This window comes from Canis lupus, chromosome X, assembly GCF_003254725.2.
Source record: "Canis lupus dingo isolate Sandy chromosome X, ASM325472v2, whole genome shotgun sequence".
Lineage (NCBI taxonomy): Eukaryota > Metazoa > Chordata > Mammalia > Carnivora > Canidae > Canis > Canis lupus.
In genome coordinates this window covers 114,472,215-114,498,179 of record NC_064281.1, presented here as the reverse complement: position 1 = coordinate 114,498,179, position 25,965 = coordinate 114,472,215, and the positions used below count along the sequence as shown (strand labels likewise).

Sequence of the window (25,965 nt, the reverse complement as noted above, 5' to 3'; positions counted from 1 at the left end):
ATTGACATGGATGGAACTGGAGGGTATTTTGCTAAGTGAAATAAGTCAATTGGAGAAAGACAATTATCATATGGTTTCACTCATATGTGGAATATAAGAAATAAGTAGCCACTTTGAATAGCAAGAATGGCAAGAATAATTTGGGAGCCCCAAGTAGAGGGCAGAGGAAAAGGAGATTTTAAGGGATCAGATGGTATTGCAGAGGATAAGTCCTGCGGTAGGGATTCAGACACTGTTTCTGTAGTCATACTATATGTAGTATAGTGCATACTATAGCAGAGGTGTAAAGCACCTCTTACAATAGCCACTAATTGTGGAGAATCCTGAAATTGTGTCTTTCCTTTAGGCAAAGAGTAACTAAGGAAAGTCTTGATGTGTTCTGGGGACAAAGTTTTTTTCTTAAGGCAGATGTCATGTCTTAGATAATGCACCTACAGACAGCATTGTTATATTTAGTCTGGAAAATTTGTCTCTTTTGAATCTTATGTATTGGTTATCTGTCAGTAATCTATAGGATGTTCTGGAGCAAAGAAATAAATCATCTACATATTAAATGAGGATTGAATTACAAGGGAAAGCCAAATATTTTAAATTTACATTTAAAGTCTGGAAAAAATAGGTAGGGTCTCCTGTAAATTCCCGAGGCATAATATCCAAGTGTATTGTTGATTTTCCCAGGTGAAGGCAAGTAGGTGCTAGGAATCAAGGTAGAGGGGTCTACTGAAGAAGACAGAACCCAAGTCAGCAACAGAGAAGTAAGTAGTGTCAGATAATATAGAAGTGAGAGGAGTATTAGGATTTGGTACTAAAGGGAACCTAGGTTTTACTATTTTATTTATGGCCAAGAGTTCTTGAATTAATTTATCTTTTCCTGTTAGGCTTTTGTACAGGGGGTATAGGAGGATAGGTTCTTTTTCAAGGAGCCCTTAAATATTTAGATATTCAAATAAAATCAGAAACAAAAGAGAAGGCATTACATTTGATAACATAGAAATACAAAGGATCATAAGAGACTACTTACCAGAACAATTATAGGGCAACAAATTGGATAACCTGGAATAAATAGATAAATTCCTAGAAACAGTCAACCTACCAAGACTGAATTGTAAAGATGTGGAAAATGTGAACAGGCCAATAAGGACATTGAAGCAGTGATCAAAAAATTCCCCAAAAATATAAGCCCAGAACCAAATGGTTTTACTGACAAATTCTATCAAACATTTAAACAAAAATTAATGCTGATCCTTCTCTCAAATTCTTTGAAAAAATTGAGGTGAGGAAAATACCCAAACTCATTTTATAAATCCAGTATTACTTTGATACCAAAGCCAGATGAAAATACTACAAGAAAAGAAAACAGAGGCCAATATCCTTGAAGATTTTAGATGCAGAAACTTTCTTTTTAAAAATTTTTATTTATTTATTTATTATAGTCATACACAGAGAAAGAGAGAGGCAGAGACATAGGCAGAGGGAGAAGCAGGCTCCATGCACCGGGAGCCCGACGTGGGATTCGATCCCAGGTCTCCAGGATCGCGCCCTGGGCCAAAGGTAGGTGCTAAACCGCTGCGCCACCCAGGGTTCCCTAGATGCAGAAACTTTCAACACAATACTAACAAACCAAATTCAGCAACACATTAAAAGAATCATACACTATGATCAAGTGTATGGGGATTCAAGGTTGGTTCAATATATGGGCGTCAATAAATGTGATGTATCACATTAATAAATAGAAAGATGAAAGCAACATAATTATTTCAATAGATGTGGAAAAAGCATTTGACAAAATTCAACAATCTTTTATGTAAAAGCTCTCCACAAATTGGGTAAAGAAGGAAAATACCTCAACATGCTATATATGACAAACCCACAACTAACATCATATTCAATGGTGAAAGGTTGAAGGCTTTTCCTGTAAGATCAAGATCAAGAAAGTGTGCTCACTCACCACTCCTATTCAGTATAGTATAGGAAGTACTTCCCAGAGCATACAGAAATCAGTTGTTTCAATATAGTAACAATGAAATATCTGAAAATAGATTTAAAAAACAATCCCATTTACATTAACATCAAAACAATAAAATAAGAATTTATTTTTTATTTTTTAAAAGATTTTATTTATTTATTCATGAGAGACACACACAGAGAGAGGCAGAGACACAGGCAGAGGGAGAAGCAAGCTCCATGCAGGGAGCCTGATGTGGGACTCAGTCCTGGGTCTTCAGGATCACACCCTGGGCTGAAGGCAGTGCTAAACCGCTGAGTCACCCGAGCTGCCCTATTTTTTATTTTTTAAAAGAGTTTATTTATTCATGAGAGACAGAGAGAGAGAGAGAAAGAGAGAGAGAGTCAGAAACACAAGCAGAGAGAGAGAGAGAGAGGCAGACTCCATGCAGGGAACCTGATGTGTGGGACTCAATCCTGGGTCTCCAGGACTATGCCCTGGGCCAAAGGCAGGTGCTTAACCACTGAGCAACCCAGGCGTCCCTAAAATAGGAATTTAAATTTAACCAATGAGTTGGAAGATCTGTACACTGAAAACTGTAAGACTTTGATGAAAGTAATTGAAGGAGATATAAATAAATGGAAAGATATCCCATGTTCATGTATTGCAAGGTTTAATTTTAGCCATCTATAGATTCAGTGCAATCCCTATCAAATTTCAAGTGGCATTTTTCATTAAAATAGAAAAGAAAAATTGTAAAATTTTTATGGAACCACAAACACCCCAAATAGACAAAGCCAGCTTGAAAAAGAACAAACCTGGAGGCATTATATTTGCTGATTTCAAACTATAGTACAAAGCTTTAGTAATCAAAACAGTATGGTACTGGCATAAAAATAGACATATGGCTGAATGGAACAGGATTCAGTGCCCATAAATAAACCCACAAATAGATGGCTAACTAATATTTCACAAGGAGCCAAGAATACTCAATGGAGAAAGGACAGTTTCTTCAATAGATGGTTCTGGGAAGACTGGATAATCGTATGCAAAACAATGAAATGAGACTCCTGACACTACTTATATTAACTTAAAGTGGATAAAAACTTAAATGTAATACCTGAAACCATAAAACTTCTAAAAGAAATATTAGGAGAAAAGCTCTTTTATGTTGGTCATGCAGTGATTTTTTGGATATGACACCCAAAGCACAAAGAATAAAAGCAAAATCAACAACTGAGACTACATTCATAAAGCTTCTGCACAGCAAAAGAAACAGTCAATAAAATGAAAAGACATCCATCTATTTGATAATGGGTAAATATCCAAATTATATAAAAAACTCATACAACTCAATAGCAAAAAACAAGTAATCCAATTAAAAAATGATCAGAGGACCTGAATGACATTTCCCCAAAGAAGACATACAAATAGCCAACATGTACACAAAAAGATGCTCAACATCATTAATCATCAGGAAAATGTAATTCAAAACTACAGTGAGGTATCACCTCATACTGTTAAGATGGCTTTTATTAATTTAAAAAACGAAGAAGACAATACGTTTTGGCAAGGATGTGGAAAAAAGGGAATCCCTATGCACTCTTAGTGGGAATGTCAGTTGGTATAACCACTATGGAAAAGTGTTGAAATTCCTCAAAAATTAAAAATATAACTGCCATATTATCCAGCAATCCCACTTCTGGGTATATATCTTGAAGAAAATGAAATAAGAATCTGCTAGAGTTATCTGTGTCCCCATGTTCATTGCAGTAGTATTCATAATAGCCAAGACATAGAAACCACCTAAGTGTCTGTCAGTGGATAAAGAAAATATGGTGTATACACACACACACACACACACACACACACATATGCACGCACACACACGCCTACATACAGTGGAATATTATTCAGCCATGAGAAGGAAGAAAATCTTGCTGTTTGCTATAACATGGATGAACATTGTGGGTATTATGCTAAGTGAAATAAGTCAGAGAAAGACAGATAATGTATGATCTCATTTATATGTGAAATCTGAAAATGTCAAACTACTAAATGGAGAGTAGAATGGTGGTTCCTAGGAACTGGGGGGTGGAGGTGTTAGGGGAAATGGATGGGTGTAGGCAAGAGATACAAACTTCCAGTTATAAGAGGCATAAGTTCTGAGGCTCTGATGTACCACATGGTAACTATAGTTAATATTATATACTTGAAAGTTGCTCAGAGAATAGATCTTTAATGTTATTACAAAAAAGTAATAGCAATTATGAGGTGATGTAGGTGTTTACTAACCCTTTATGGTGTGTGTGTCTATATATATATGTGTGTCTGTGTATCAAATCATCATGTTGTACATCTTAAACTAATGCAGTGTTGCATATTAATTATGTCTAAATAAAACTGGAAAGACACACAATAATAAAAGTGAATTGGAGTGAAAAAGTTTTGGAAATAGATGGTGGTGATGGTTGCACAACACTGTGAGTGCAGTGTGGGTTTCTCTGGCAGCCAGACAACACGAAGGTAGCACCACTGTCCCTGATACTTATGCTCTGCTATCTTGGTGGTGACTGCAGTCCAGGCACTCTTGGAGGAGGGTCTGAAAGAGAGGGCATCACTCTTTCTCACTGACTTTAGTAAGGTTATGTTTCCCAAAGATTTTATGTATTTATTCATGAGGGACAAAGAGAGAGAGGCAAGGACATAGGCAGAGGGAGAAGCAGGCTCCCTGCGGGGAGCCCGATGTGGGTCTTGGGCCTCGATCCCAGGACCCCAGGATCAAGACCTGAGCCAAAGGCAGGTGCTCAACCACTGACAACCCAAATGCCCCTAAGATTATGTTCTTTATCATGGAAGTGAACTAAGTAAGTCTCTGAGGGCTCTTTAGGCTGCTGGGTGAAGTGATTGTTAAGGAAGCTATAATTTTTTTCTCACTGTGACACACAGCATTTATTGGCACCAGAGACCTACTTCAAGTTAACAGTAGTTATTGGGCACAACTCAGCTTCTGGGGCATCTGATGGTCTCTTGTCCCATGGCCAGAGGATCTTGAGCAGTAGCTAGGGAACTTATTCCCTAGTTTGTTTAGAGTCCCTTTGTTGAATTGCTAATTTGAACCATCCACTGGTTGAATTGCTAATTTGACTGGTCCATCAAGGACTAAGGAGAAGGACCTCCTCAGAAGCAAAAAAGCTTCTGCAAACAATCCACTAGCTCTTCCCAAGACCCAGAGCTTTACTCTCTTGCAAACAATTCTTAGCACTCCTTAAGAGTATCCCATGGGACCCTAAGGCATTTTTCTTTTTCGGAATAGCATTGTGCTCAATTGACCATCCTGCTTACTAGAACAATTTGTCAGCCTGCCCAGTGTTGAGGTTGTCATTGGTCAATCAGGATAACACGCCAAACTGAAAACAACAGGAAGGAAAAGAAAAAGGTGCCAGCTCCTAAGTGTTTAATTTTTCCCCACAGAGTGGCTCAGAACAAGAATTAGGTGCAAAGAGGAGTGATAATCTCATTGCTTAGGAGCCCTGAACAAAAGGTTCCTTCCTTTTAATAGATGCAGGTTGTTGGGGCACCTGGCTGGCTCAGTTGGTGGAGCATGCAACTCTTGATCTTTGGGCTGTGGGTTCAAGTCCCAAATTGAGTGTAGCAATTACTTAAAAATAAAATCTTTAGGGCGGCCTGGTGGCTCAGCAGTTTAGCGCTGCCTTCAGCCCAGGGTGTGATCCTGGAGACCGGGATCGAGTCCTGCATCAGGCTTCCTGCATTGGAGCCTGTTTCTCCCTCTGCCTGTGTCTCTGCCTCTCTCTCTCTCTCTCTCTCTCTCTCTCTCTCTCATGAATAAATAAATAAAATCTTTTAAAAAAATAAAATCTTTAAAAAGATAGAGGTAGGGTGCTGGCGGCAAGGAGAGGGGGGAGGGCAGGAATGGAAGAGAGCTAAGTCAGAGTGGGGCAAAGTGCCTCACTCAAGGCCATCAATAAGGACTTCTCGCTGGAGGCACCTGGGAATGCAGATATGTATATGAGCATGGCTGGGCAAGGAGGGCCTGAGTCCTTGACTGCAATTCCCTCCAGTAAGTTGCCGAGTACTGTTAAATAACATAAACTCAATGGAGTTAATTAGAAAGATCTAATTTGCATTATTAATTGACTCATGAATCAGCCAGCATCCCATCTAGCAAACGGAGTGGAGGTCCAAAGGGCTACAGAAAAGGAGAAGTTTTTAAAGATAGAGGGAGTGGAAAAGAGGAAATTATTAGCAAAGAATCTATTGTTTTGGGCAAGGTCACCCTCCTAAGGGGAACAGAAGAGGGCTATCAGTAAATTTCCTAGTGCCTACCAGGAAATTCCCATGTTGACTGGTTAAAGGTCACATTTCTGGGGGAGTTGAAACTGTAGTTAGTTTAGGTATTAAGCTTGGTTTACTACTTGGGCCTTTAACCTAAGTGATGCCATTTGAGACCTGTGATTTTCTTTTTAACAGCACTGGCTGTGTACCCAGTGTGGTGTAGGAAGTGCAGGTTTCTCCCTTGTGGCCTACCAGGTAAAGCTTTGTGATTGCCTGTGGTCAGACCTGAAATATCACACATGGGATTTCGGTCTGGATATGGACTCCTCAACAGTAATGAACAGAAACAATTTACTCTTATTCAGTATATTCCCTCTGCAACTTTCAGGTGATATTGATAGGGATTGGGCATTATAATTTGATTTGCCATTTAGAATAGGCTACAGATGACTCTCTGAAATTCACAGGTTATCTTGCACGGCAGATAGCTACATGATTTAATAGGAGTTGTTTTACCATTAATCTTAGGTTCTCCTAGGTGACTGAAATTTAATTATCATCCTTATTGCTTTGATTTGTGGTGTGCTGGGGAATATATCTATCCACTGGTCAAGTTTTGTTGGAAATAACTCCAAGAGATTGTCAGTTCTTCTCCTGTTGTGTACTAGGAGCTTGTTATATTCAAAATTGCTTGATATTAGTGTTATGTCAGTGGGAGCTTTGGCATTTGTTTTGTTATAGGGTGATATTATAATACTGTTTGTTATATTAGGATTGTGTGTAGAGTGACTTTTTAAAAAAATTTAAAAATTTATTCATGACACACACACACACACACACACACACAGAGGTAGAGACCTAGGCTGAGGGAGAAGCAGGCTCCCTGTGGGGAGCCTGATGTGGGACTCAATCCCAGAACCCTGGGATCATGACCTGAGCCAAAGGGAGATGCTCAACCACTGAGCCACCCAGGTGCCCGAGTCACTTTTTAAAAAAAGACTCTATTTTTAAGTAATCTCTATACTCACTTAACCTGGGGCTCAAATTACATTTAGAGACCAAGAGTCACATGCTCCACTGACTGAGCCAACCAGGTGCCCCTGGAATCACTTTTAAAAGGGGAAACTAAGAGGCTATTTCTATTTGCTTTTTAGAATTTTTTCTCACTTTTCATATATAGTGAGTAAAAATACAAAATATTACTATGTCCAATAAAATAATATGCTGTGTAAATATTGTACTCTTGGTACTATTACACATGACTTATCACTACACGTCTCTTATTCTATTTCCAGGAGAGATCCAAGTTTTGGCAGTATAGTGCCATCTATTTTTTTTTTTTTTTTTGGTTTACTAAGCCTTCATTTTTTGAATCCTAGAATTAGAGAGCCGGATGAAACCCAAGAGCATGTTTTAACATACTCAGGCCTGTGATTGAACTCTATATCTAACACACTTGTATGGTTTGGGGCTGGTTACCTGACCTGTAACTCAGTGTCCTTATCTACAAAATCAAAGCATCATACTACCTCTGTTTACTCGCCAGCATTGTAAGTAGGTTTCTACATAATAAAAACAGTTTGAAAAGGAAAACCACTAATAATAATTAGGTGTGATTTCAGTGTATATCAGATCATCACATTGTACACTTTATTATATAATTTTTGTCAAATATACCTCAATAAAGCTGAAAACTAAGTGTAATTTACTTTAAAGGTAAGGAATGTTTAATTAGTTTGCATAAGGTCACACTGTAGTCCTGCAACAGAGTAAGAACTAAAATCCAAGTTTCTTGATTCCCACTGTGGCAGTGTTAGTAACACATTGTTGGTGTTTCTTTTTTAAAGTAAATCCCAGAAAAGAGCTAGATCTCATAGGTGATGTCTTTTTAAAACTGTTGTGGGAACCTTACATATATGGTCCTTATCAGAGGTGGAAGTGTGACTCTCTGGGGGATCACACAGAAGGTGGGAAGAAGTTTCAGAGATAGAAGTCTGAAGAAAGAATAGATTATGCCAATTACAACTAAAAGTCATTAATTTTGAATGTAAGATATTTGAGGATAAGTAAATCATTCAAATAAAAATGTTTAAATGCAAGTTTGTATGACCTAGGCCAATTTGACTATTCAGCAGTTCACAGGTAATTTTTTAAAAAGATTTATTTATTTATTTGAGAGAGGGGTTGGGGTGGAGGGGGAGAGGGATAGAGAATCTCAAGCAGACTTTGCACTGAGTGCTGAGCCTGACGTGGGGCTCAATCTCATGACCCTGAGATCATGACCTGGGCAGAAACCAAGAATCAGATGCTCAACCAACTGAGCCACTCAGGTGCCCCAGTTTGCAGGTTCTTTAAAGATTTAGGTAGCCTCTAGTCATTTGGGAGGATGAGGGTTATACATTTCTCCTTACTGTACCCCCCTCCTTAGCGAGTGATATTTTACAAGGAAATCTTTGACAAAATTCTGACAAGTATACAAACATCTGCAAACAAGCAGGCCCAGAGACAGCCACATAACCTGTGTATGTAGCTCAGAGGAAGCCCATTTCTGCCTTTAGGCACTCTGCTTTCTCCTTGCCTAGTGGATATCACTGAGTGGTGGATGCAGTGGTGCTCACATGGCAAGAGTAGCCATCTTTATAGTCAGGCAGGAAATACAGAATCAATAGCTCAGCTAGAGAAAGCTTAGTTGCCAGGTATCGAGGTGGTCGATTAAAACAACACGCTAGAATGAAAGTAACAATTAGCCTTTATTCACTTACTGTGATAGTGTAAGCAAGAGGCCAGAGAGACAGTGCCATGTGTTCATTTTCTAGGGCTGCTGTAATGAAGTACCACATACTAGACAACAGAAATTTATTGTCTCCCAGGTCCAGAGGCCAGAAGTCCAAGAGCAAGCTGTCAGCACGGTTGGTTCCTTCTGAGGGCCGTGAGGGAAGATTTGTTTATGCCTCTTCTTCTTGTGGTTTCACGGGAATCTTTGGTATTATTTGGCTTGTACACCCATCAATCTAATCTCTGCATTCATCTTTACGTGGCATTCTTTCTCTGTGTCTGTGTCCAAATTTCCACTATTTACAAAGACATCACCACTCTATTGACCTCATTTTAACTCGATTACCTATTTAAAGACCCTATCTCCAAATAAGGTCCTATTCTCAGGTCCCGAGGGATAAGACTTAAATATATGGGGTTTTGGGGAACACAATTCAATCCGTAACATGCCAGCTCCTCCAGTGTTTCAGTTTTCTCCATGAAACAGCACTGAATGAAGATCAGGTGTATTAGCACAGACAGGAGGAATCATCTCACTACTGGGGGAGCACTGAACAAAAAGCTCCTGCCATTCCATCAACTCAGGACTTAGGAGAGGGGCGCCTGGGTGGCTCAGGCATCTGCCTGAGCTCAGGTCATGATCTCAGGGTCCTGGGATTGAGCCCCACATCATCCGGCTCCCTGCTCAGTGCGGTGGGGGGCCCCACCCCAGCCCCTGCCCCCCCCCCCTCATGTGCACACCTGCATGCGTGCTCTATCAAATAAATCTTTTTTTTTTAAAGGCTTAGAAGAGGCAGAAGGAAAAGTCTGGCAGTGGAAAAGTACTGAGTACTGAGACTGAAGAAAAATGTGGTCTCAGCAAAGGTGTCTGAGAGAGGCTTCGATTAGGGGCCATTGATAAGGAGGCCCTCAAAGGCATTTAGGCTGGGAATGCAGATATGCCTAAAAGAATGATCTGCCAGGAGGCCTGAATCCTTGACAGTGACTTCCTCCAGACTGTACAGCAAGTCTGGCATGGGGAAGGCAGCTTTTTCCCATGAGGACTGCTAGGTAAAGGTTTTTTTGTTGTTGTTTTGTTCGTTTTTTTGTTTATTTTAGGTAAACCTTTTTGAATTGCTGTGGTTGGGCATGAGGATCATATATAGGATTTTGGACTGGAGGATTTTGGAGGTCATCGTGACCTCCATCCTCTATCACATGGAGAGTCAAAGGACTATCAATGTCTAGACTTGAGACAATGCTCTGAAGTTATTAGGCAGTTGGGTTCTTAGAACTAGGTATTTACAAAGCAAGGATAAAAATAACATCCAACCTCAGTTCTCACAAACATGCTCTTTGTAACAGGTTCAGTGTGAACTAATACTTATTCCAAATTACAAGTTGCATAGCTTTGCCTCATTCAAACAAAAAAAAAAAAGAATTTCAACAATGTTTTTGTGAGAATGTTTTGACTTGCTGAAAATTCCATGTAATTTGTTCTGTTGATGTCCCATATTTTAAATTTGTTTTGCTGTTTTCTTGTGATTTAGATCATTGTCCTATCATTTATAATTAAACTCAAGTTGAATATCCTTACCAGCATGAGAACACAGGTGATGTTGTGTATTTATGTATTATGTTATATAGGGAAACATGATACCTGACTGGCTGCTATTATTTAAGCTGAGATTAGCTACATGATAAAAGCCTAATTTCTTCATTGCTTCTTAGTTATGGCTAGAAAGCACTTCATGTGGTGTTACCTGGCACTACACAAATGTCCAGTTTGCTAATATCTATTCTCTTAGTATCAGCTGAAAACCCTTGCCTCATAGTTGAAAACTCTTGCCCATAACCTCATTAGGGATTGTATATGGTGATATTCCAGTATTAGCTGGTTGTCTTCTGTAAAGGGAAACTTTGCTCCCTCAGTTCGGGTTGTTTGGTATGTTAGTTTTCTATTGCTGGGTGACAAATTACCACACTGAGTGGTTTAAAACAACATGTGTTTATTAGCTCACATTTTTATAGCCCGAAGTCCAAGTGGCCTCAACTGAGTTCTCCGCTTATAAGGCTGAAGTCACAGTGTTGAATGACGTGGACTCTTATATGGGAGCTCTAGAGAAGAATTGGCTTCCAGGGTCACTCATGTTCACAGAATCTAATTCCTTGCAGTTATAGTCTGAAGTCCCATTTGAAGTCTGAAGTCTCGCTGGTGGCCAGCTGGGAGCCAACTCTCTGTTCTAGACCTCCAATCAATTTTGATACCTTTGGGTCATTTTACTATACCTAGCATGCTAATTCAGTTAAGCTACCTATCATTTCAGTTATCTATTAATGTATAAAGCAAGAGCTATTTATTATTTCTCATGATTCTGTAGGTTGACTGGGCAGTTCTTCTGTTCCACATAGTGTCAACTGGGGTCTCTTGGTCTCTCATTCAACTGTTTTTAGCTGGTGCCTGGGCTGAGCTTAGAAGGTCTGAGAAGATTTCTTTCATATATCTGGAATCATGGTGTTGATAATTAGCTGGAGTTCCTTCATTTTTCTCATGTGGCTTCTCTCTCTGTAAGGCATTTCATCTTCCAGGCTTTTCCCATGCCTCTCCTGATAGCAAGATTAAACAGTGTTTTCCTAAAATTTATGTCCATCTGGAACCTGTGAATATGGCCTTTTTTGGAGATAGGATCTTTGCAGATGTAATCAGTTAAGTTAAGATGAGCTCATACTTGATTAGGGTGGCCCCTAAATCAAAATACTGGTGTCCTTATAAAGAGAAAAAGATACAGAGATACCCAGAGGAACATGCCTTGTGAAGACAGAGACAGAAATTGGACTAGTGCAGCTGTAAGACAAGGAATGCCAATGATTGCAGGGAGCTACAAGAAGCTAGAAAGAGACGAAAAAAGGGTCATGTGGGTGGCTCAGTCAGTTAAGTGTCCAACTCTTGATTTTCACTCAGGTCATGTTCTCAGGATCTTGAGATCTAGTCCTCCATAGGGCTCCATGCTCATCATGGAGCCTACTTGAAATTCTCTGTCTCCCTCTCCCTCTGCTCCTCCCCACCCCACTCCCACTGCTGTCATGCACTCATTCACTCTCTCTCTCTCAAATAAATAGATTCTTTAAAAAAAGAAATAGGCAAGAAAGGATTTTTCCCTAGAGCTTTCAGAGGGAGCATGGCCCTGTTGATACCTTGTTTCTGTGAGAGACTAAATTTCAGTTTTAGGCCAACCAGTTGTGGTAGTTTGTTACAGAAACCCTAGGAAACTAATCAAAGCAAGTTGCATGACCAAGTTCCAGAGTCAATGTGAGAAAAGGCTAGAAAATGGTAGGAGTACCGAGAGGTGTGGTTGATAGGAGACCAACAGTGTAACAGTCTACCAGATTGCTATCTTTTTCCTTGTGATTCATGTACTTCCTGCAAGGCATCTTATGCAATCTGGGCTTAGGTTTGAGCCTGGAATCTTTTTTATCTAGATCTCATCCCAGTGAAAATGAGGTTCCTTGGTTGCATCTCCTCAAATCGAGAGAACTGTGAACTCTGTAAATAACCTTCCTTCCACAGACCCAACACACAGTGTCAAGACCAGATCATGATAATCACAATAGACACTGTCTTCCCAAAAAAGGGATAAGATGGGAGGCAATAAATACTGAGCATTTACTGGCTCATAGCGGTTCTGAAATCTAGCTGATCGGTACCAATTCGTCTTGCTCTGGAGGCAGGGAATTTTTTTTAACAGCTCTCAAATAAAAAACAAATCTGGACTTCAATAAGGGGAGACTATATTTGAAAGGATTATTACAAGAGGGTGAAGAGGAGAAGGTTTTGATCATGAGATCTGCAAATGTCTAAGTGGGCAGGCAGAGAAGGACTTTTCTTCTCTTATAGGAAGGAATAAATAAATCTAGAAAGAACCAGGTATAAGGAAGCAGATGAATGTGAATAGCATGATCAGACCGTAGATTAGAGAATGTTTTACACTTAGGGAAGCCTGTTCTCAGAAGGGGCTGTTAAGGTTGTATGTTGGCTCAGACTGTGGGTGGGCCAGCATTTAGGGTCCTGGGGAAAGGAGAGAATCTTAGCCAAAGTTTGGTTAATATGCATTTTGTTCCCCTTGATCATTGGACAGAAGAGTTTGATGAATTGCTTATGAGGCAAAGAAGGGAACTTGCAGTATCTGTGTGTGGCTTTGTCTTAGGTAAATAAGGGAGGCCTTAGTAATTACAGGGCTTGGGTTGATTTCAAAATTTTACAGTCTATAACACCCAAGAAATAGTCCCACTATGCCAGGAAATCATTGCTTTCTGGGAATAATAGTTCTATTTTGTTTCTTCCTTTTTTTGCCTGTTGTCTTTGGTATTAGCTCTCTTTAATATCTGAAGATGTCTTAATTACTCCTGTTATTTTCTCTCATATATCCCTGTTTCTGCCAGGATATTTCTGTGACATTCCATACCTTAGGTTGTGTTTTGAATACTTCAGTTGTATCATTTATTAAGTGGTCAGTTAGCCATAGCCTAATCCTGATACACCTTTGCTATGTCCACCCGTTAACACTGGGACTGTGTCCGTCCATTCAGAGAGTTGTGTTGACCTTAGAAATAATTTCAATGACTGATGTTCCTTTCAGAGTTAATACCTAGTGTTTACTACACCTTCTGTGAAATCCTTATTATAGAACTTTATGGGACTCTGAGTAAAACTGCCCTAAATCAGATAATAATAATTTGTCAGTTTAGGTTCCCATCAGTTTATAGTTTTATATTGTGCTGGAAACAGAACTAATTTAACATACCAGCTTGAAATATACCATATTTTGACAGGCAGAGTCTGTTTAATAAAGTCAGCATAAGTGGATAGACAGTGTATGAAAGAGGGAGTCTTAAGGAGAAAAAATGAGTGGGAAATATCAGAAAGGGAGACAGAACATGAAAGACTCCTAACTCTGGGAAACGAACTAGGAGTGGTGGAAGGGGAGGTGGGCAGGGGGTGGGGGTGACTGGGTGACAGGCACTGAGGTGGGCACTTGATGGGATGAGCCCTGGGTGTTATTCTATATGTTGGCAAATTGAACACCAATAAAAAATAAATTTATAAAAAAAAGAAAGAGGGAGTCTTGGATTAATTATATAGTACTTCACAGGAGACTTGGATGTGTACTGGGTCTTTTTAAAAAAGATTTTAGTTTATTTATTCATGAGAGACACAGAGAGAGAGGGGCAGAGACATAGGCAGAGGGAGAAACAGGCTCCATGCAGAAAGCCTGTTGTGGGACTCGATCCCGGGACTCCAGGATCATGCCCTGAGCCAAAGGCTCAACCGCTGAGCCACCCAGGCATCGGTCTTGAACACATCATTGCCCTGTTATTTTTGTTATTAAAATCACAATAAATATCCATAAGATATTAGTGTCAAGATCAACTTGGTCATTGTATCAATTGGAGTTGGGTAAAGAAGAAGTATCATGTCTTGAAAGGATACTTGTTTATAGTAAAGTTGTATAGTTGTATAACTGGGTACCTTAACTACAGAAACAATATATGTATGTTTATTAATAAGTAGTTTGACTAACTAGGAAGTGACCTTCTTGTCTCCCCCTCCCAGAAAGAGTGTTTTCCATGAGCTAACCTAGTAACTTTTCTTGCCAGGTGAATAAAGAGTTAGGCTTCAGGTTTGATACTTCTTGCTACATTGGGAACTGGTTTCCATATCCACATTGGGTGCTACAAAATGGTGGCAGCTCACTCTGATCTTAAAATATCCTTACTACAAATGGCATTATATAAATTGAGAGGAATTCTTCTTTGAAAGAGGTCTGCAGCTAAGAATTAAATGTTACTATGTATTAGTCACTACCAGCTTATTGATTGGTGGTGTACTGAAAACAGAAATAATTTGACATACCAGCTTATGAATAAATGGGCAGGCCTCTGGTTTTTATTCCATTCATGGGCATAATCTTTACCATAACTCAAGAGGAACTGATCAGCTTTTCCATTATATGTGCCTGGTTCAAATTATCCTAAGTGTTTTGCAGTGATCATGTCTTAAAATGAGGGATAAAATGGACCTGTACAATTGGAATGAGACCAAAACTGTTTAATTTGGGGACTCAAGTGTCCCATATCATCTTTTTTTTTAATGTATTAAGGATGGAAAGCCTCAGTTTTCTGGCCCTTGTCTACTCAAGGTTTTGTATGGACTGGTACAGATAATTGTATTTTCTACGAAGACTTTTTAGTAAAATACCATCAAATCAAGGTAATGGAGATGGTCCTATTTCCCTTATGTTAATTTGCTAGTATGAGTTATGAAATATCACCACTTGATACATTTAGTGCCCTAGTCCCTGGAATCTTCAAGTGACTCATGTTTATTAGCAATATATGAACACATTATTTATTTTATTCTTCAATAGCTTTATTGAGATATAATTTACACTCCATAAAATTTATCTGTTTTAAGTATACAGTTCATTGGCTTTCAGTAAATTTACAGACCTGTACAACCGTCACCATAAGCCAGTTTTAGAATATTTATATTACTCTAAAAGACTCCTTGTGCCCATTTGTAGTCACTCCGTGCCCCACATACCCTCTTCTTCCCCACAGCCCTAGGCAACCACTAATTATTTTCTGTCCCTATGGATTTGTCTGTTCTGGATGTTTTGTACAAATGGAACAATATAACACATGGACTTTTGTGATTGGCTTCTTTACTTAGCATAATGTTTTCAAGGTTCTTCCATAATGTAACATGTATCAGGAGTTATTACTTTTTGTTGATGAATAATACTTTATTGTATGGACATACTATACTGCATTTTGTTTATTCATTGACCAGGTGATAGACATTGGGATATCTCTACTTTTTGGCTATTATAAATAATCCTATGAACATTCTTTTAGAAGTTCTTATGTTGACATATGTTTTTGTGAATTTTTTGATATGTTTTTATTAAGTATTCTCAAATGTTGGAAAGCCACATGTTTGGCCATCTGTATTATGTACATATCTTGGGAATCACTGGCTTAGAACATTTGAGACTCACTCCCAATTAATAAGACTATTGAATATTACTTTATATAAATCATCATCTGGGCTCCTTTTTTCAAGGACCATAGCTGTAGCCATGAGTATGACAGCTTTTTTGAATTCTGTGAGTCCTTGCAAATCATTGATCCTGAAGGCAATCTTGGGGGAACCCCTGAGACAGGGATCAAATATTATTTCCCAATACCTCACTTAGTTAGCTCATATAAATTAATCAGGATTTTTGAAAAATGGCATAATTTAGAGAATAAGGAAGCGTCCTCTAACAATCTGTTTTTAATGCCTGTGACTGCTGTTTTGAGGACTTGGCAAACAATATTGCTTTGAAAATATACAAAACTAAATATTGATGAACATGAGATCATATAACCATCAGTTTACTTAGGTGAGGCACTCATGCAGTGGACCTCAGCCACCACCACACATTAGAAACACTTGGGAAGCTTTTTAAACCAATGATGTCCAAGCTCCACATCCAAAGATTCTGATTTGATTGTTGCAAGGATATAGAATGGGGGTTAATTTTTTACAGGGGTTTGTAATGTGCAGTGAGAATTGAGAACCACTTTAAAGAGAGATATATCATACCGTATGTAGTCTGCATCCCTATGAATGGGTTAATTGTAACATCATAGGACCACTCTTGGTAACCCAGCATCCTGAAGAAAAGTCACATCCTGTCATATTGGCTGAGTACAAGATATCTTTAATATTACTAAGAACCTTCATTTTGCATTTTCCAGATGATGACTGTCATTTGACTTTGTGGAGATTAAGCTAATTTTTTCTATTCTTTACTTCTGATAGGGATCTATCTCTCTTGACCTTGCTCTGGGAATCATTACTGTAGCAGCATTAAATTGTTTCTGAGTATCTCTCTGGAGCTGTAGTGCTCCCCACTTTCATGTATCTCTCATTTGATTCCCTAACATGGTGCACTAATATTTTTTGCCCATTTTCTGTTAGTGCTGAGATAGTTGCTTTTATAATTATCTTTTTAAAGAGATCATGTCATCTTTCTCCTATTCCAGATGAAGTCAAATAGAATGGAATTTGAAAACGCCATTGTTTATCCATGTTATTTGCATGTTCCCACAGTATTTTTGTCATATTTTCTGATCTGAATAAAAAGTTTCACAGGCTCATATTTTTTGTGCAGTTTCTCCAACACTTTAATTTTGGTTCAACTAATCGTCATAAAGGAACAAATGCAATTCCAAACTCCAAATGCAAGTAAACAGTAGTAAACCCAAACTGTATATTGGTGCTTTTTTATTTTTTTTAAAATTTTTTTTCATTTATTTATGATAATCACACACACACACAGAGAGAGAGAGAGGCAGAGACATAGGCAGAGGGAGAAGCAGGCTCCATGCACCGGGAGCCCGACGTGGGATTCGATCCTGGGTCTCCAGGATCATGCCCTGGGCCAAAGGCAGGCGCCAAACTGCTGCGCCACCCAGGGATCCCTTGGTGCTTTTTTTAGAAGTACTGTTGTCAACCTGCCAGTGTTGCCCAGACACCACACCAGTCCTCAGGGTACTCTTCCTTGAGAGTTATTCTTAAATCTGAGTGAGTTTACCTGCAGGACAGGTGATCCTAATTCTCTTTGATGCGCTCCACTCACTTAAAAGAGCAATGACCACAGATGCAAATATCTTGTGAGCCTACCTTTTAAGCATATCTATGAAAGGATCAGATACTGGAAATTCTATTGTCCCAACTGTGCTCTTTAAAATTTTAAAGGCGATATACCTTTGGCATCTCTACTCTAAGACTGCTCCTTCACCTTTTCAGTAGGCTGACACAGCCGGACACTTAACCAACTGAGTCACCCAGGGGCCTCTGTTCTTGCAATTTCAATTGGATGGTCTGAACTCTCCCTGATTTGTTTGGACCCATGGCATAACTGGAAGCCCTTTCTATGGTAATAAAAAGGTTTTGAGGTTTTGAGGACCTGTCCCCAAAACAAGAATTAAGAATTAAGTTCTTAGCTTCAAATAAACTCAAGGAAGTGACAAGTATTTGATTTTCTAGTGTGGTTATAAGTTGCCTTTGCCCCTTGGGATTTCTTTCACCGAAGTCTTGCTGGCTTTTGGATGATACCACAGATGGGTTCGTTCAACATTGATCCTAACCTCCTTATCCCATAGGGACTAGAAAGTCAAAAAGTATACTTCCTAGACCCTCTTGTTTTTGATGAGATTTAGGTTTTTCAGATTAGATCTTAATTAGGAATTTTGTTAAATGGGAGAGAGGGTGCAGCCAATTATGTTTCCATTTTGCTCATGCAGATCCAGCAGATGTGGCATGGGTCATAATGACCTTCATTATCCTCCAGTGCACAGTAAAGGCACAACTGAAGACCACGATTGCTTCAGCAGCTTGCTTATTCCTGGATATGGCAAAGGTGGTGTGTGCCTGGATCTTGCAGCTTATACGGTGGCCTCCTATGTCAGCTTCTTGATTCACCACCTTCCTGACTGACCCAGAGATAAGCAGTTTCCTTACAGAATGATCAGGGCCTACTTCACCCTCAGACTAGTTTTGTGGATGCCTTATTAACTCTGTAGTTATAGAGGGCTGCTACTCTTTCAGCCTGAGATATTTAGGGTCAAGCTCAGCTTGGTTTATTTGGCCTTGAGGGACCTTATCTCCAAGACTCACTGCCCTTTAGGACGGTTTAATCATGAATTGCCCCTGGAACCTAAGGTTGTTTTCTTGGTACTTCTCTAACTACCTGATCTGGCTACCTATAAATTTTATCCTTCAGGACCCATTGTTTTCACAAAAAAATATCCCTGTTCTTTTCTAGCTAACTTACTAATTCCTATAGTTGAGTGACTAAAGTAAACCTACTCTCACATGAACATTCACCTACTAATTGTAGAGCATCTACTGTCCTTTCTAAGCTCTCTAATATGTCAGAGAACTGTTGGGACACCTGGGTGGCTCAGTTGGTTAAGCATTTGCCTTTGGCTCAGGTCCTCATCTCAGGTCATGATATCAGGGTCCTGGGATCGATTTCCACATTGGGTTCCCTGCACTGGCAAGTCTGCTTCTCCCTCTCTCTGCCTCTCCTCCCCTGCTCATGCATGCGTGCGTGTGCGCGCTCTCTCTCATAAATAAATAAATAAATAAATAAACAAACAAACAAACAAACAAACAATCAAATCAGTCTTTTAGAGAGAGAGAGAGCAGTCCTCTGGGTGAGAGGTGCTTTGAGTTCCATTTCCTTCATTATAAACAATTGTTAGCATATACTGACTCTCTAGTTCCAGTGGGGCTGGGTGCATCTTGATAAACACATCTGTTCATGGCCAGCTTCATCTTTGGCTTCAATAATAACTTCTTTCATTTTCCACTAAATGTGTTGTTTTACCTGGGATCCCTCTGCTTTACCAGGCTATAACTATTTATTTCATGGGGAGCAGGACACGGCTTCTTCATCCTTGAAGGGGACTCTAGGCTCTTTTAAGTATGTTCCAAGTCTTCCTGACTAGGGAGACTTCCCAAGCTTCTAATTTTATTTTACTAATATATTGTGCTTACTTCTTTAGTTTATAGTAACCAAGCCAGAACTCCTTTTCCTCTCTTTGACAAATTCTTTCTAATGATTAGTAACTTGATCAGGGTGTAAGCCTTTACTTCCTACCCCTCAAAATCTTAAAGTCAAGTCAAAAACCTCCAGCAGAAGGATGATAATTGTCCTCTATGTTTTTTTTTTAATTTTTTTATTTATTTATGATAAGCACACAGTGAGAGAGAGGCAGAGACACAGGCAGAGGGAGAAGCAGGCTCCATGCACCGGGAGCCCGACGTGGGATTCGATCCCGGATCTCCAGGATCGCGCCCTGGGCCAAAGGCAGGCGCTAAACCACTGCGCCACCCAGGGATCCCAATTGTCCTCTATGTTAAGCTGGCTTTCTGCTTTCCATTTTTCTTCCAACTTTTTTGGAATGTGGTAATGTGGACTTATTTAGAAATATCTTTCATGATTCTTTCCCCCTTTATATAACATGAAAACTTAGAAAAGGAATGGCAGGCAGCCCAGGTGGCTCAGCGGTTTAGCACCTGTCTTCAGCCCAGGGCATGATCCTGGAGGCCTGGGATCGAGTCCCATGTCAGGCTCCCTGCATGGAGCCTGCTTCTGTCTCTGCCTCTCTCTCTCTCTCTCTCTCTCTCTCTCTCACTCACTCTGTCTCATGAATAAATAAATAAGATCTTAAAAAAAGAAATGGCAAGAAACTCATGCTACCTTAGTAACTTCCAAATTTTTTCTCTTTTAGGAAGTGATTTGTTTCCTCCTTTTGCTTTATACCTAGGTAAAAACTACCCAGTGGGTTGCACCAGGTATTACAAACTGACCTAAGTTAATTTAGCTATTCAGCAATTGTTAGTTCTTCTGGCATTTTTCACTAGCTTTTGGAAATTAGAAATAGCTGCTGCTTCATGTTTGCTTCCCCATAATCTTTTTGTCAGATAATATGAAAGCAAATCTTAGATCCAATTTGCCAAAGATACACTTGTCCACAAAAGTAGGCAGAAACAATTATACTACCTGTTTTTGTAGTTTAGAAAGAGTCTAGTTCTCTGCCCTTAGCCGCTCCACTATTACTTGATGGCTGGATCAGCCAGCTTTTGGATAGTTCAGGGAAGAGTCTTACATGAAATAAAGTGACACAGAACCAATGGGACTTTAGACCTTAAGAACTGCATCAAAAGTATTAGGCTGCTGGGCTTGCCAGATTCTTAGACCTTGTTCATGCAAGGACAGTGGGACCTAAGCAATGTCCTAACCACCTACATATCTTGAACATCATTTATTTCACCAATGAAAAAATTATCTCTAACATCCCTTATGCTGATTAGCATGCCCTCAGGGTATGGATATTTATATCCATATTGGTAGTGCTGAATAAACCTCCTCTAGAGTGTGAATTCCTGATTAGGGTACATCATAAGCTAACTAACTACCTTTATTGTGTAGATGACAGTTATACTGGATACATTAAAATTTCTGTTACAGAAAATATAAAGCAAGCCATGTAATTAGATAGTAGTCATATGGAAAGAAAACAAAAACACCTGAGTTTTTTCCTGCATTACAAGGCAAACTTGTCATGAGCACATAACCTTTATATTGCCTAGCCTTTCATCCAGTAACTCTTCTACCACTTGATAGCCCTCCTTCATCCCTGAAGACTATCAGTGTTCTCTCGATCTTCCTCTCTCATCAAAACAGGTATTTAAAAAAGGATTTGATGAACTACAAAATAATGGGTTAATAATAGAGCAGAGAAGGTGGGAGCAAGATCAGAACTTGTGTGCTAAGCACCAAGAGTATTTACATATTTGAAGATGTCTGGGAAGGATATCCTCTTAGTCTTTTTAGGCTGCTAAACAACAGAAATTTATATCTCACCGTTCTGGAAGCTGGAAGTTCAAGAGCAAGGCACCAACATATTTGGTGATGGCCCACTTCCTTGTTCATAAATGGCTGTCTTTTCCCTCTGTCTTCACACAACAGAAGGAACAAGGGAGCTCTCTGGGGTCATTTCTATAAGGGTAGTTCTATAACCAAATAATAACTTATATGATCTGATCACCCCCAAAGGCACCTCCAAATACCAGCACATTGGGGATTAGATTTCAACATGTGAATTTGGGGAGTCTACAGCACGTATGTTTTAGACACATGCACACACGCACACACAACATGAACACATACAGTGTCTCATTTAGTATTCACAACTTCTTGCCAGGCAGGTAGCACAATTTCTGTTTTATAATTTAGGAAACTGAGGCTCAGAGGGGTTAAGTAACTTGCCCAAGGTTTTCTTCCTGCCTTCACAGTGAGATTTTCTGGGGCTTGCATTTGAGCAGTGAACAAAACCTTAGGACATAGGAATTCATTTCTCATTGTGATTTTTTCAGGCTTCAGTGAACTTGTGGGAAAAGTGATTGTCAAATTAAACAGCTGGTTTCTTTAGTGGTAGGAGATACCAATAAGGAGTTTGCAAGAAAAATCATCCATGTGTACTGAATCTCTTTTAATAGTTTTATCTGTTGTTCTCTCTCTCCTTACACAATCCTCCATATACATTATACATACACATGCATATATATACACACATACACAGACACATTTTTCTTACATGTGTAACTATATTAGTCTACAAGACTGTGGCTAGAATATTTTGAGAGATTTTCTTTTAATTTTTGCAGGGAATTTGCTAAATGACCTGTAAAATATAAAGCATATAAGGACTAATATTCCCACTGATATCTTTCAATGTCAGGGTATTGTTTGCTCCTTTCCTGTAGTTGAGCCATCTTTAAGGTCTTTATATAAATCTTTGTGTTGAAACTGTCAGCCTTTTATGACCGAAACTGATTGCAAGTAAGTTTTACATTGACTTTTATACAATAATTATCTTGTGTAGGTTATTTATTCACAGCTCTATATTTCACCTTTTTTCCTCATTTGGTCAATTGGCAAAAATCCTCCTCTCCTGTATTAAAGTGCTCATTGAACACATACTATAAGCTGTTATTTCATGGCGATTATCACTGATGTAATAGTTATTAACAAAATGTCAGCATTTTGTACCTTCATTAGTCTGAGGATTATCATGTATTCTCTTATATAAACAGGGCAACCATGAACTTTGCTTATTATCTGTTACTGTCAGATGTTAAAAGATATTATAGATAAAGAATGGAACCTTTATTTACGATGGTATCACATGTTTATGCATTGAAGTGCTCTATTCCTGACACATATACAGAATAAATAAGAGATAAAAGAGAAAAATTAAAACTATATAGATGTGCTCAGTAATAAGTATTTCTCTGTAAGTGAAGCTGAACCAAGTATCTGGTTTTGAAGTGGACTGGGGTGTACAGATTTCTTTTCTCTTGGGGTAAAAGGCATTAAATTACAAGTGTCTTACTTGATGTGGGGGACCAAGTCAAGACTTGTTGCTTTGTGGAAATAACAGAAACCACACAAATGAGAATAAGCAGAGGGCATTTTTGTTCCAGAGCTTGCTATAGCTGGAAAATCAGCCATCATCACTTGCATTTGGCAGAAATCCAAAGGCAGTCAAGGCAGTGGGAAAGCTTTATAGTAGAAAAAAGGGAAGACTTCAGGTATGTTTTGATTAGAGTTTCTTGGCATAGAGAAGCTGGAAGTGGGCTAACTAGAATTAGGACATACTATATAATTGGTTTGGAAAATATATTTGGCTTTTTCTTTTTAGTCCTGTGCATAGACTTTTGATAATGATTTTTTAAAATCCTAGGAAATTAATTCTGCTACCTGAAGTAATCAGGCTCCCATGAATAATTTTAGGTCTCCTATCGTTAATCAATGTGGATTTTGGAACTAGGAAATAGACTTCTTTATAACTTTAATTGGTCTATCAGTATTTCTTTCCATTAGTAAAAATAAATGTAGCTTAAAAGCAAGTTTTAGAAAAGGAATACAATGGGGAGTCCCCAGTTTTTTCTCCAGAATATTAATTTTCATTCTCATGGCATTTTTACTGAAGTATGTTTAGAACAGTAAAGAAAATGACTTATAATTTTTATAACTAGTAAGTGGTAACGTTTTTGTTTTCTAGAAAATAATCACAAAACACTTACTAAAAATATAACTAGCCCCAAGGGTATTTAAAGTTGGGAAGGTTTATTTTAGTGGATAGTGCCACACACTTTCCTGTAAATAACCTGTGAGACTCTCAGGTCTTCATAGGGATTTATCCTACAGAAGAACTATGTGACACAGAAATGGCAAGAGCTTATTTGGTTGTTTTCTCCCCCACCTTCTGCATGCCTGTGATCAGAAGAGGTCAGAGTACTTATTGAAGAGTTGTAGTCATGAATCCAATAGCAAGAATATTAGACACATTACCACAACAATGCTATGATTTTATTGAAATATTATTTTGAAGTAATAAATTTAGCATTAGTAAAGCTTTAAATCCATCTAGAAATGAATGAAGTCCATCCAGTTCTTGGTATTTATCCTGATAAGCCATGCACTTTCTTTCATTTCAAATGGTTCTCAGCTGTTAGGTTTTGTCTTCACTTGACCTATCCAAATGACAAAGTGTTTCTAACCAATTAGCACTTTTAGTTTTCCTCAGATAATTCTCTTCATTGTTTTCTATCTTTCATACGATGATATCAACTATCCATTTTTTCTCTTTTATTATTAATGAACCATTTATAAATTTAGATCCTTTTAATACTTGTATTCTTTTTTTTTTACTTTTACTGGACTAATTCCTCAGTTTTACCTACTCTTTATTAAAGATTGATTTATTTATTTGAGAGAGTGAGAGAGTACATGCATGTGAGCAGGGGGTGGGGACAGAGAGAGAAGAGGAGAGAGTGAATCCCAAGCACACTCCACACTGAGCACAGAGCTGCATGTGCAGCTCAGTCCCCTGACCCTGAGATCATGACTTGAACTGAAATCAAGACTCGGACACTTAAGCAACCGAGCCACCCAGGTGTCCCAGTTTTTGCCTACTTTTAGAGACTCTGTGGCATGGAACAATGTTGACCAATCAAATCTCAATCTATAAATTTTAGTCCTACTTAAAATTCATCTTGAATCTTTTGAAAAAAAAACTTGTGGTAATTAGAATACAATAATGATATGTCATTTTATACCTGTTACCCTTGCAAAAAATAGAAAGCAGCATAATACTAATTATTGACAGAAATACATAAATATGGGATCCCTCAAGCATTGCTGATGTGAAGGTCATTTATTGTCATTCTGTAAAGCAATCTGGCATAATTTACTAGGGTCCCCCATTCCTCTGCCATCTTTCTCCCCAATCTGGCTAATTTGAATTAAGTCTAATCTAATATAGAAATTCAGCTTCTGGTTATGTATCCCAAAGTATTTCTCACACAGGGTATTCAAGGCAACTCACCACTATACTTTTTATATCAGTGGGGAATTTGAAGCAATTTGGATATTTATCAGTAGAAGAATGAATAGGGCCTTGTATCTCTGTATCTCCCAGGTATTGTCTGCAGATTGGCCCCTGGAAGGGTGTAACCCTGGGCAAAGTAATTCCATGAAACTGAGGGAAATTTTCTGTAGGGGAAGCAATTATTAGCCTTTAGCAGTTTATATTCCTAGCAACTGGGAAATGAGTGCATTGGCTCTGAAGAGGGGATTTGGGTAGAACACTTTAGTATCCATTACGCTGTACTTTGAAAACATGACCCAAATGCAACCACTTCGCACCAGGTCCCCTATTACTGTCCTGTCTTAATCCATCATCATATCTCACCTGGCTTATTGCCATAGCCTTCTTAAGTGGTCTTTCAGCTTACATCCTTGTACCTTTGCTATTTTTTCTCCCCACAATATTTTGAAATACCTTTCTAAAATATGTAAGTACATGCCATCTTTCAACCCAGAGATCATCAATAGCTTCCTACTACATCTTGATCTTTATTGGTCTGGCTTCTATTTATTTCTCTGACCTCATCCCCTATATCTCTTTCTCTTATTTATTCTACTCTAGTTCTTTACTGTTCCTCAAGCATCCTAAGCACACTCACTTATCATGTTTCTGTATGTAGTTTTCTTTTAGCTGAAATGTTCTTCACAGTATCTACTTGGTTCACTTTGTTTTCATCAGACATTCTGCCAGGGACAACTTTAATGACCAACATATATAAAATAGCATTCTATCGGGGGATCCCTGGGTGGCTCAGTGGTTTGGCGCCTGGCTTTGGCCCAGGGCGCGATCCTGGAGTCCCGGGGTCGAGTCCCACATCAGGTTCCCGGCATGGAGCCTGCTTCTCCCTCCTCCTGTGTCTCTGCCTCTCCCTCTCTCTCTCTCTCTGTCTATCATAAATAAATAAATAAATCTTT

The 25,965-nt window shown here is 38.8% G+C and overlaps 1 long non-coding RNA gene across 2 annotated transcripts in view; it reads left to right on the top strand.

Annotated features, from left to right (window-relative positions):
- Positions 1–25,965, top strand: part of LOC112668574 (uncharacterized) — a 162,985-nt gene that overhangs the window by 86,635 nt on the left and 50,385 nt on the right. The window contains exon 4 of one of the 2 annotated variants that reach the window (XR_007409350.1): positions 1,434–1,551. The exons of the other annotated variant lie outside the window; for it this stretch is intronic. This is a non-coding gene — a long non-coding RNA (uncharacterized LOC112668574). The remainder of the gene's footprint in view (positions 1–1,433; positions 1,552–25,965) is intronic. 2 annotated transcript variants of the gene reach the window in all.